The following is a 12215-nucleotide window of genomic DNA, read 5'->3' on the forward strand; positions in this document are numbered from 1 at the left end:
ATTCCGCTATAATTCATTGGATGTATCTGTCTTCTGCATAGGTCACATAAACAAATTAAATGGGAATATAGTAGGAATTACTACCCCTGAATTCTTTATGTTCCTGATGAAGCCTAATAGCTGCATTTCCCTCCTCTAAATATGCCATTGTTTTTGGTTTGTTATTTTGATCAGCAGAAGCAGTTCTGGAAATTTCCACTTAAATTTTCTCATCATAACTGTCCCTTTCCTTGTTAAGGAACCCATATAGGGATCATGCCAATTGCCGAATACATTTATTCTGGTCTTGCATTATAGAAGAGGACTAATCATTGGTTTGCATGCAAGGAGATGCTAAAGCCACTGTGAGCTAGACCTAACCTCAACAACTTCTTAATTCTTATAATAATCTGGGTATTTCTTTTTCACCAAAACACAATGACTCTGAATTCTTTTGAAGAAGGTCAAAACTGAAACTTTTGCAGTATAACAAAATCCTTTCTTTAGAAATCCTGGCCTTTACATCATACAATAAGGTTTGGATCTGTTAAATTAGTCAAATTTAAAAACTAGTAAAAATTATAATTTGTAATGATTTCAGTCAAATTTTAATCACTCAGATTTACAGCTATTCTGAGTATGTAAATCAGGTGAGACTTTACATGGTTACCAGTCTATTCTGATTCTAAGGACACTATGATCATTTATGTAAATTCGAGAGTTATGCACAAAGTTGTACATAAAAACATTCTGATTCCCATTTTTCTGCAGCATTTCTTGTTACAGTGATAAACAACCCTGAACTTACTGATGTTAAATATAACAATTTTGGGTCAGGAATACAGAAAAGGGCATCAGGCGTAGTTTGTATCTGTTCTTCATGATGTGCAGGACCTCATAAGAATAACTAAATTCCAGAGCAGAGAGCTAGAACCATCTGGAGATTCTGTCACTCATACATCTGGTAGTGGATATTGACTGTTTGCTGAGCCCTCACCCACACTTACGTTCTTAATGCGACATGCTGTGCCTCACCACTTGCTGGTGTCAAGGAGATTAGAATACTTATAGTATGGTTTAGGATGTGAGTATAGATATCCCAAAAAAACAGGAGAGATGCCCTATTATCTTTTAAATTTAATCCTCACTAGACATGTAACATTGTAGTTCTATCCACAACCAAGAGAAAGAGACACGAACAGGAGGGTGGCTGCAAGGCATTCCCTGCCACCCGTGGTTTCTGTCACTGCTGTAGATTCTAGGGAGCCTTTTTATTCACATTCCTCCATCTCAGGGAGTGAATTTTGAGGGCTTTGTGTCTCACTGCTAGTCCTGATCTGCAGAAAACTAGATCTTTTCAGGGTTATTGATGCTAACCATATGAATTCATTTTTCAAATCTTCTGAGGAGAGAATGTCCAGTGCACCTTCCCAGGAGACTTGGTGAGGCAGGCAGTGAGTGGTAAGGTCTTATTTGATAATACATTCCATCCCTGGGTCATCCTTTAGCAAGAGCTGGCAAGCTACAGCCAAAAAGTCAGCAGCCAGGTCTTCAAAATAAAGTTTCATTTGAACATAGCCACTCCTATTAATTTATGTATTGTTTAAGACTACTTTAGGCTAAAATGATATATTTAAATAATTGTAACAGACCATGTGGCCTGTAAACCTACCATAATTACTGTGTGATCTTTTAAGGAATAAGTGTGTTGTTCAGACTGCTGCCAGTATATCAAAGAAATTCTGATGCTTTCATTCAGTAAAAGACACTTTCAGGTCCAGGTTTCAGTTAACCAAGTAACTGAAGCCACTCTCATCTTCTTGAACTAGTACATCAAACTCTTGGTCTCTGCTTAGTACATCGAAAACAATCAATTATGGTCTTCCTACCTTAGATTTCTTTAACTTAACCCAATACTTGTAGGATCCAATCTCATATACTGTCAGTTACAAATATAGCAGTTATTTTGGTGTATGGATAACTGATGCCGTGGGTCCTTCTCACTAGCCGAGCCCCTAGAGCCACCTGGGATCTGGATCTGTGAATAGATAGGAGCAATGACAAGGGTTAGAATTAGGTTTTAAGAAGGATCTGACGTGCTCCAAACATTTTAAAAGAATTTTACTTTGGAGAAAAGGAAGTTCAAAAAAGAGAAGAAGTATGCTTTGTCAAAGTAATTGTGCAGAATTAGGAGGTGCAAAGACAAATCTTTATCAAATGAGAACCAAATGAGCAATCTTTATCTTGATAAAGATTTGTCTATGTACTCTCCTTTCAAATTTCAGAGTCTTATTTTTTTGCCTTCCAGTCCCCTAGCGACAGTTAAAATTTTGATTTGAATTTGTATTATACTTTATTCACAATACCAGATTTTGGATTTGGGTTTTAGAAATCTAGATTCTGTAGGCAGTAAAGATAAAATCCACCTTGAGGGCCATTACAAATGATTTTTCATTCTTTGCCAAATTGTTCAAACTGTGAATTTAAAGCCCTAATCTTATTTGAGTCCCTTTAAGTTCCCTAACTCATTTACAAATAATCAAATCAATCCATGCATTTGATTTTCCTTATTCCATTTCATTGTTGTATGGCAGCCACCATTTGTAAATGCTCAGGAGGTTCAAAGGTGATTTATCCAATGTTCTTTTACTGCATGCCATGGATCACCAATCCCTGGCAATAAGCACATTTTTTCTTTAAATTTAACCATATCAGGAAACCAATTCCAGAATTCTAATATTAAGGTTCCATTATGCTGAAATTAGTTAGGTAACAGCAGCAGTGCCAGGAAACAGAAGCATAATGCATGTGATGGAAATAAGTTTAGTACAGGAGTTAAACTTCATCTATTATGGGAGGAGCTGTTGCAGTGAAGATGAAGTATGGGCGTTTGGAAGAAGAAACATTAATTTGGATGCTTGAAGTGTTGTGACAGTAGACATGTTGGGGCTAGGAAAGAATTCAAAAAACAAAACACACCCAACAGCTCTACTCTGTTGTGAGGGAGGAGTTTAGGTGCAGTGTTTGGGAAGCTATGTCTGTGAGTCTGAAGTCAGGCAGCTGGTGGTGGCATTGGTGCTGCCATAGGTCAGTGGGACAGTGGAAAGATGAGCCGGATGGGAAGTAGAGAGCATCAGAAAAGAAAAGAAGGAAATTTAGATAATTAGAGTGTGATCTTATGAACACCAGCTAATTTTGTGAACTTCCATTTTTCTAGCTGTGAATGTAGATAAAATATTTAGGAGCTGTTTAAGTGTCTAACATTTTTTAAAATTCAATTTATTCTGCAAATTTTTAAGTTGAAAATGATTTTTAACATAACAAAGTATTTTCAGCAATTTTGATAATTGACATATTGACTTTTGATAAAAAATTATAAATATCTGTCTAATGTATTATATACCTACTTTATTCTCACCATCATCAGTTTTAAAAATACATGAATTAGCTCTTCCTTAACATCCAGAAATTTTACATAATTTCATTTTTCTCCTTGAGCTCATATTTCCATTCCATTTCTTCCATAAAATTTTATCCTAACATAATATATTTTTATGCTTGAAGGTCTTTTATTGATAGCATTTTATATATTTCTGCAATAAAAATATGTATATAAATTGAAATTAATTTTTATGTTTTCTGTGACCACAAGGCGTCATCTTTTTATCTAGATGAAGAGATTATTGCAATTATTATTGGCACATTATTGAATAAAGTATCATAAGTACATTATAGATGTTAATATGTGATCAAAAAGTTAATTAGGAATGAATACACTTTTTAATATGTCATGGGACTCTGTCCTCTGATAGTGAGAAATTTGAGTTCTGTTGTCAGCAATACGTATACCTACTTAAGCAATCGCATACATGTAACAACCTGCTCTTCCATTGCCCCATTTCCATAGTCTCCTTACCTCCCTTGAGAATTTCCCGTGCAGTTTGATTTCTGTTCATGAATTTTCTACCTACCCCTATATCTTCAAGATATTTACCTAATTTGTCTTCTAACAGATTTAGTGTTTCTGTTTTAATATTCAGATCTTTGATACATTTAGATTTTAGTTTAGTATATGGTGATATGCATGGGTCTAGTTTTAGTTTTCGGCATATGGAGAGCCAATTTTTCCAACACCATGTATTAAATAGACTGTCGTTCTTCCGGTGAACATGTTTGGCCCCTTTTTCAAAGAAAAGGTGGTTGAGTGTGTTTGTAATTGTGGTTGTATCTTCTTTTTATTTTTTTGTGGTTGCATCTTCTAATCTATTCCATTGATATTCAGATCTGTTTTGATTCCAGTACCAAGTTGATTTTATTACAGTAGCTTTGTGTATAACTTCAAGTCAGGGATTGTGATGCCTCCTGCCTTGCCTTTCCTGCTTAGAATTGCGTTTGCTATTCTAGGTGTCTTCTGGTTCCAGATGAATTTTAGGAGTGATTTCTCTAGATCTATGAGGTATGCTGATGGTATCTTCATTGGGATTGCATTGAATCTATATAACAGTTTTGGGAAAATGGTCATTTTCACAATATTTATTCTTCCTATCCATGAACAAGGGATGTCTCTCCATTTTCTGAGATCCTCTTTGATTTTATTTTTAAGGGTATTATAATTTTCCCTGTATAGATCTTTTACTTCTTTTGTGAGATTAATTCCTAAGTTTTTTGTTTTTTTTGGATGCTAGTGTGAAGAGTGTGGATTCTCTTATTTCTCTCTCTGTGATTTTGTTGTTAGTCTACAGAAATGCTATTGATTTTTGAGGATTTTGAAACTACCTATATTGCTGAATTTATTTATTGTATCTAGGAGTCTTTCAATGGAGTTTTGGGAGTCTTCTATGTAGAGTATCATGTCTTCTGCAAATAATTATAATTTAACTTCTTCTTTTCCTGTCTTTACTCCTTTTATTTCTCTCTCTTGTCTAATTACTCTGGCTAGTAATTCCAGTACTATGTTGAATAGAAGCAGTAATAAGGGACATGCTTGTCTTGTGCCTGATTTTAAGGTAAAGACCTTCAGTTTTTTCCATTTAATATGATTCTGGCTGATGGTTTGTTGTAGATGGCCTTTATCATATTGAGGTAAAGACCATCTATTCCAATTTTCTGTAAGGTTCTTACAATGAATGAGTGTTGGACCTTATCAAAAGCTTTTTCTGCATCTCGAGAAATGATCATGTGATTCTTACTTTTGGCTTTATTGATATGGTAGATAACATTTATTGACTTACATATGTTGAACCATCCCTGCATGCCTGGGATGAATCCCACTTGATTGTGGTATATAGTCTTCTTGATGATTTGCTGCATCCTATTTGCCAATATTTTATTGAGGATTTTTTTTTCATTTTATTTAAAAGGAAAAAGAGAAAAACACAAAACAAAACAAAGCGGTGTAAGGGTACAAGTAATACAGAACTACAGTAAAAAAAAGTAAGAAATCACCAGTTAATAGATTACATATTATCATCTTAGAGATAGTTGCTCAAATGACAGTATCAAAGCATACAAAGTGGACATTCAAACAGTGAGACTGCAAACAATTGTGTTCAATGATCCAACCAAAAACATTAATATGGTCAGCTATTTAACACTCCTAAACACACTTGCTGTTGTATCCATTAGAGCTCTTTTTTTCCTCCTTTTTTACAACAAAATCCACAAATTTTGGGTTTTATTACTCCTTAGGTCTTATTACTTTTTTGGGGGGTGAGAGAATAAAGTCAAATATGGCAAAACAAAGCTGTCAGTCAAAACCAAGGATAGACATAGCACATGATGTAAAACAGAGTACAAGGTTATAAACAATGGTTATCAACAATGTCTCTTGTTTCCTTAAAAAGAATTGTCTATCTCATTAGATATTATAAAGTTGAACAAAACAGTAGAGAACAAGACCAATAAAACTTAAGCATTGTATACATTACAGGACTTCCAAAGGAGACAATAGTCAAACCAGAATGGGCATCTTAGTGAATGTTATTGCCTTCAAAGTAGTTGCCTATACCCTCAAACTTGATACTATCATACAGAATGGAACAGAGTCTAATCAGTCAAAACAAGATAGTGGGAGTATTACAGGACTTCAAAACAAGTTAATAGGAAATAAAAAAAAGTTACTATTATATATCCTGCTAATTTTTTTAATTTTTCCCCTTAATTAAAAAAACCATAAAAAATAACTAAATAATTTTTTTAATGAATAAGGGAGAGATTGAGATAAAAGAGGACATAACAATATAACAACACAGGTCAAAGCATGACTGTTTCAGCAACCTAGTGCTTCACCACCAAATAACCCTACTTAATAGTAGTTACCATAGTGTCTGTCTTTTTCCTTGAAATATTTGAATAAAACTTCATATACTATAGCTTCAAATATTTCCATATCAAGAAGCCCAGAATAAAGCCTTCCCAATTAATAAGTGAAAACTTTATAAGGCTTCAAGGCCACATAATGGGGAATCATGATTACCACATATTTTTATATATTTGAATTATTACTTACATTAGGGAAACTATTCGGTATTCACACATGCGAGATTGATTTATTTCACTTATGAGTATGGTCTCAAGCTGCGCCTATTTATTGATAAATATCTCAATGTGATCCTTCTTTATAGCTGAATAATACCCCATTGTATAGAAATACCACAACTTTTTTATCCATTCCTCAGTTGATGGACACTTGGGTTGTTTCCAAGATCTGGTGATTACAAATTTTGCTGCTATAAACATAGGTGCACATATATCACTGTGGTATGATGCTTTCAGTTCTTCTGGGAATATGCCTAGAAGTGGAATAGCTGGAATAAATGGGACTTCCAATCCCAGCCTTTTGAGAAATCTCCAGACTGACCTCCACAAAGGCTGCACCAGTCTACACTCCCACCAACAGTGTAGGAGAGTTCCTTTTTCCCCACAGTCTCTCCAGCATTTGTTGTTGTTGGTTTTCTTGATCCTGGCCATTCTTTCAGGAGTGAGATGGTATCTCAGTGTGGTTTTAATTTGCATTTCTCTAATGACCAATGATGATGAACATTTTTTCATGTATTTATTTGCCATTTGCATTTCTTCATCTGAGAAGTGCGTATTCATCTCACATGCCCATTTTTTGATTGGATCTTTGAATTTTGGGGGTCTGAGTTTTTTTAATTCTTTATATGTTTTAGACAAGAGTCCCTTGTCTGAGAAAGAGTTCACTAAAATCTTTTCCCAGTTTGTGGGTTTTCTTTTCAGTATGCTGGAGATTTCTTTTGACATGCAGAAACTTTTTAATAAGAAGTGGTCCCAATTATTGATTCTGGTAAGTATTTCCCATGCGGTTTGTGTCCTGTTCATGAATTCTCTACCTACTCCTATGTCTTCAAGGTTTCTACCCAATTTGTCTTCCAATAGATTTAGTGTTTCTGTTTTAATATTCAGATCTTTGACCCATTTAGATTTTAATTTAGTACATGGTGATAGACATGGGTCTAGCTTTAGTTTTCGGCAAATGGAGAGCCAGTTTTTCCAGCACCATTTATTAAAGAGACTGTCGTTCTTCCAGTGAACCTGCTTGGCTCCTTTATCAAAGATAAGGTGGTTGAGTATGTTTGTAGTTGTGGTTGTATCTTCTAATCTATTCCATTGATCTTTGGCTCTGTTTTGATTTGAATACCATGTTGATTTTACTACTGTTGCTTTGCAGTATAACTTCAAGTCAGGGATTGTGATGCCTCCTGCTTTGTCTTTGTTGCTTAAAATTGCCTTTGCTATTCTAGGTCTCTTCTGGTTCCAGATGAACCTTAGGAGTGATTTCTCTAGATTATTGAGGATTTTTGCCTCTGTGTTCATAAGGGTGATTGGACGGTAGTTCTCTTTTCCAGTTGGGTCATTCTCAGGTTTTGACACTAGAGTAATATTTGCTTCCAGGAATGACTTAGGAAGGATTGATTCCCTTTCGATTTCATTGAAGAGTTTGAGAAGTGTTGGCATTAAAAGTCTTCTTTGTATTTCTTGTAGAATTCCACAGTGAATCTGTCTGGACCTGGGCTCTTCTTTGTAGGTAAGGACTTAATTACATTTTCAATTCCATTAATAGAGATTGGGTTATTCAGCAGTTTTACATCTTCTTGACTCAGCTTTGGTACTTCATATGTTTCTAGGAATCTGTCCATTTCTTCTGTGTTATTGAACCTATAAGAGTAGAGGTTTTCAAAATAAGTGTTGATGATCTTCTGTATTTCTACAGTATGTAGTGATTTCACCTTTTTCATTCCTTCTTGCATGAATTTGAGCTTTTCTTCCCTTTTTTAAATTAAATTGGCAGGGCTTATCAATTTTATTTATTCTTTCAAAGAACCAACTCTTTGATTCATTGATTCTTTGCATTGTTTCCCGGAGTTGCTTCTTTATTTCAGTTGCTATTATTTCAGGTATTTCAATTGTATTACATATATTTTCTTCTATGTACATGGCTCCTAGGCTTTCTTGGGATGGGCTGGAGGTTTGAGATTGGATTTTGGTCTTTTGTATTGTCATTTTCCTATATTTCCATGTTTTAAGTGATGTCCCAAAGCTTCCCTTGGGTGTATTGGAAATCATCTCCTATGACCTTGGCCCCTGGGACTGAATGGCGGTTGCTGAGTATGGTCCAGTCAGGCCCACAGGTGAGCCACCTCCAGTGTTCCAGGAAGCTGGGTGGGCACCTAACTACTGTAGATGATGATCCAAAGCTCTCCCCGGTTAAGGGCCAATGTGCTGGAACTCACTCGACTCCCCTGATTGAAAAAGGTCTCTGGGCATGGTCTAGTTGGGCTGCAAAGCCTCTCAAGCCTAGTCTAATGTGGCTGAAAGCTGAGCAGGTTCTTGACCACTGGGAACAATGATCTTAAACTTTCCCGGGCCTGAGCAGGTGTGGAGGAACTCATCTCCAGAAGCCCAGTTCCCGGATTGAAAGAAGATCACTGGGCATGGCCCAGTCAGGCCAAGAAACCTGCAGAGTCCAGTCTAGTGTGGCTGGAAGTTGGGCGGGTTCTTGACCACTGGGAAGAATGATCTTAAACTATCCTGGAGCCTGAGCTGGTGTGCAGGAACTCCCTCTGGCAGTCCAGTTCCCAGGATTGAAAGAAAGTCACTGGGCATGGCCAGCGAGTCCTGAAACCTGCAGAGCCCAGTCTAGTGTGGCTGGAGCTGGCGGGTCCTTAATTGCTGGGAGCGATGATCTTAAACTCTCCTTGGGCCCTCCCGTAAGTGTCCTGCCTGACTTTTGGACTGCATTATTCAGAGCAAATGAGGAAGAGAAGAATGGCAATAGATGGGTTCATGCATTTTTGTAAATTCTTACTCTTGCAGTTCTGTGACTGATAGATAAACAGACAGATAGGACACAGATCCTACCTTATTCTATTATGCTGTTATAATAGAATGTCTGAGACTGCATAATTTAAAACAATACAACTCTGGATACCTGGACATCTACAGTTGAGAGGCCTTTCCTTTTGTATCACCCCATGGCAGAAGGTAGAAGAGCAACAGAAGATGAAGGAGAGAGGAGAAAGAAACTAATTCATCCTTGTCTGAAGAACCCACTCCCACAATAATGGCATTAATTCACTCTTGTAGGCAGAGCCTTCATATTTAATGACCTATTAAAAGATCCAACCTCTCAACGGTGTTTCCAACACATGATCTTTGTAGGACACAAAGTATAATAGAGCCTTTCCTTGGGTTTTTTACCTAGGAAAATAGTGTAAGAGCTTTTAATATTTACCACTAACCATCTTCTTGTTTGCTCAAGACTTTTCCCAGGCTTAGTAGTTTCTCTGATAAGAGTAAGGGAGATAGAAAAAGATATACATCTTTAAAAGAGAATTCTCACTATTCCTCTATAATTATACAACCATATGTGATTCAAAATATTGCAGCACAGGAAAGTATTCCATTTCTAATCTTCACTTTGTTTAGAATAGAAAATTATGCAAGGAAGGCAAAGACTAATGCCCTCTCAAAAGCTTGTATAGACTTAAGGAAGGTTTTGGACACTTGAGTCAAGATAGGTGGAAAAAGAAAGTGCCCTTTTCTTTTATTATGTATTTAGTTGTGAGGTGGAGAAGTGAGACAGGAAAACCAAAGTGAAACCTTGAGTACAGGCCTAATCACAGGAAAATCAAAAAGTAGAGATTTAGAGTATGAAAAGATCTTTATTAAATCTTTTAATTTCTACAAAGCTAAAAATCTACATAGATGTTTACAGTGTACTTACCTAGTTTAGGAATCATTGCTCTATTACTAACAAAATTAAAAAGTAGCCATAAATATTAATGGGTTTATAAGTGTGAAAAAAATAACACTTGCAGATGTTCATGGGATTGAGATAAAATATATTTAGATGTCACTCATTAAAAAGAGTAAGAAATGAGTGTGAATTTTACTTTGCTTCTACAAGGTAGAACAATATGTAGTAAAAGTCATAGTCATAATTTTTGTCTTAATTTTTTCTTATTTAAATCCAACTTCTCGTATTAATATGCTCACCTCTGTCATATTATTTCAGCTGTTTAATAAAATTATCACAACTTTTTAGATTTAAAATGTGAATTTTAAATTCCAAAGGCAAGAAATGCTTTTAGCAGTTCTTTACTTACCTATACAGTTTCATCATTCAGCAGACAGTTGAATTAAGCACAGAGGCAGGCATGGCTCAGGGAACATATTAGTGGGTGGAATTAGATACAGTGTCTGCATCCATGGAGATACAGTCTATTCTTTTGACTGCAAGCTAAGAGATCATAGTTTAAACCAAACAATGAGGACCAGGTGCAGGACAGGGATGAGCTGGCCAAATTGAAAGACCAGAAACTGCTTTACTTTAATTGTACTCTATAGTTATGAAATGTTTTAAATTTTTGGTCTTTTTGTTTAATGTTTTATTGGGGGGCAGCTTTTGTACTATTCATAACCAGTCATTCTGACTGAATTTATTCTTTCATTTCTGAGAAACCACAGTAATTAACCTGCACAGTCATCTTACAGTTTCACTATTTATCAATAAAGTCAGATTTCAGATACTAAACTTCTATTACATCTCATGGTGTGAGACTCACATTTGAAACCAGTTTGTTTTCTCCATTGATGACATCTTAGTATGTGTTTCCTACCTCTGCTTATAGGCAACCAGATTTACCACAGTCTTGACTTTGAACTGCTTGTGACAAGCCTGTTCTGATCGTGTTACATAGCACCTGTTCAAGCCTCAATCCAGATGCCCTAAAATGTGCCTGTCTTTTGGGTCGGCCACTCCTCCCAGTGTGCACAGGTCTCAGTTGTCCTCAGAAGAGCATTCTTCTCTCGATTTTCCTCTGGAGGCTGTTCATTTCAGAAGACATTTAACTCAGAATTCTCAATTTTGTTTTATAGGCTTTTGATGATGTAGTGCTAAAACTGACTGATTTTGAACTTGCTTTTTTTCTGATAAAATTTCTTGTGACTATGGTTGAAAATAATTTTGAAAACAATCATTTCTGAAAACTAATAAACACTGGGAAACCATACTCATTCAAAGTATAAAGCAATTTAAAATATATCATATTTATAACAAATATAACAAATTGAGATATTTGAAATTCTGCTCTTTCAACGTCCTACATATAATTTATATTATTTTTCATAGTATTTAGGCAGTATTTTAATTTAAACCATTCTAAACACAGTCTCAAAATTTGATGAAAACGCTATCAATGTGTTTTCATAAGATATGCCTTTAAAAAGACAAAGACTTTATTTAAAAATATCTCATGATGATACACTTCTGTGAATTCTTTGCCACTAGAAGTTGGAATATATTGCCAGACATTTTCTTGATGAAGACAACGTATTTTCCTGTCTTAGTCTGATCTGTGATGTTATATCAGAATAAAAACACTGGATAATTTACAAATAATAATCTCACAGTTCTGGAGAATGGCAACACCAAGATTACTGGCTCTCCTAATGACCCAATCTCTGGTTCTGAGACAATAAGGGGTCACTATGATGAGGAAGTAGGGGCATAGAAGATTGGATGACAAGATAAGGCCGCCAGCATCATAAACTGTTAACTTTGTAGTATGACATGTTTTAAGACACCTTGATAAAATCACAGAAGCAGAATATTTTGATGAAATGAGGAAGTTTTACCAAGAAAAATCCTAAATAAGCCCTCTAGCCTCACTTGTTCTTTAGTCAATTTATAAATGACTGATTTTGTAGAACAC

The 12215-nt window shown here is 35.6% G+C and overlaps 1 long non-coding RNA gene across 3 annotated transcripts in view; it reads left to right on the forward strand.

Moving 5' to 3' along the window:
• LOC134477887 (uncharacterized) overlaps nucleotides 1–12215 on the forward strand; it is a 139742-nt gene that overhangs the window by 10118 nt on the left and 117409 nt on the right. The window contains exon 5 of one of the 3 annotated variants that reach the window (XR_010050149.1): nucleotides 7984–8026. The exons of the other annotated variants lie outside the window; for them this stretch is intronic. This is a non-coding gene — a long non-coding RNA (uncharacterized LOC134477887). The remainder of the gene's footprint in view (nucleotides 1–7983; nucleotides 8027–12215) is intronic. 3 annotated transcript variants of the gene reach the window in all.

The sequence above is a fragment of the Cavia porcellus genome, unplaced genomic scaffold (genome assembly GCF_034190915.1).
Source record: "Cavia porcellus strain 051 isolate PalLab524CR breed Dunkin Hartley unplaced genomic scaffold, mCavPor4.1 scaffold_10, whole genome shotgun sequence".
Lineage (NCBI taxonomy): Eukaryota > Metazoa > Chordata > Mammalia > Rodentia > Caviidae > Cavia > Cavia porcellus.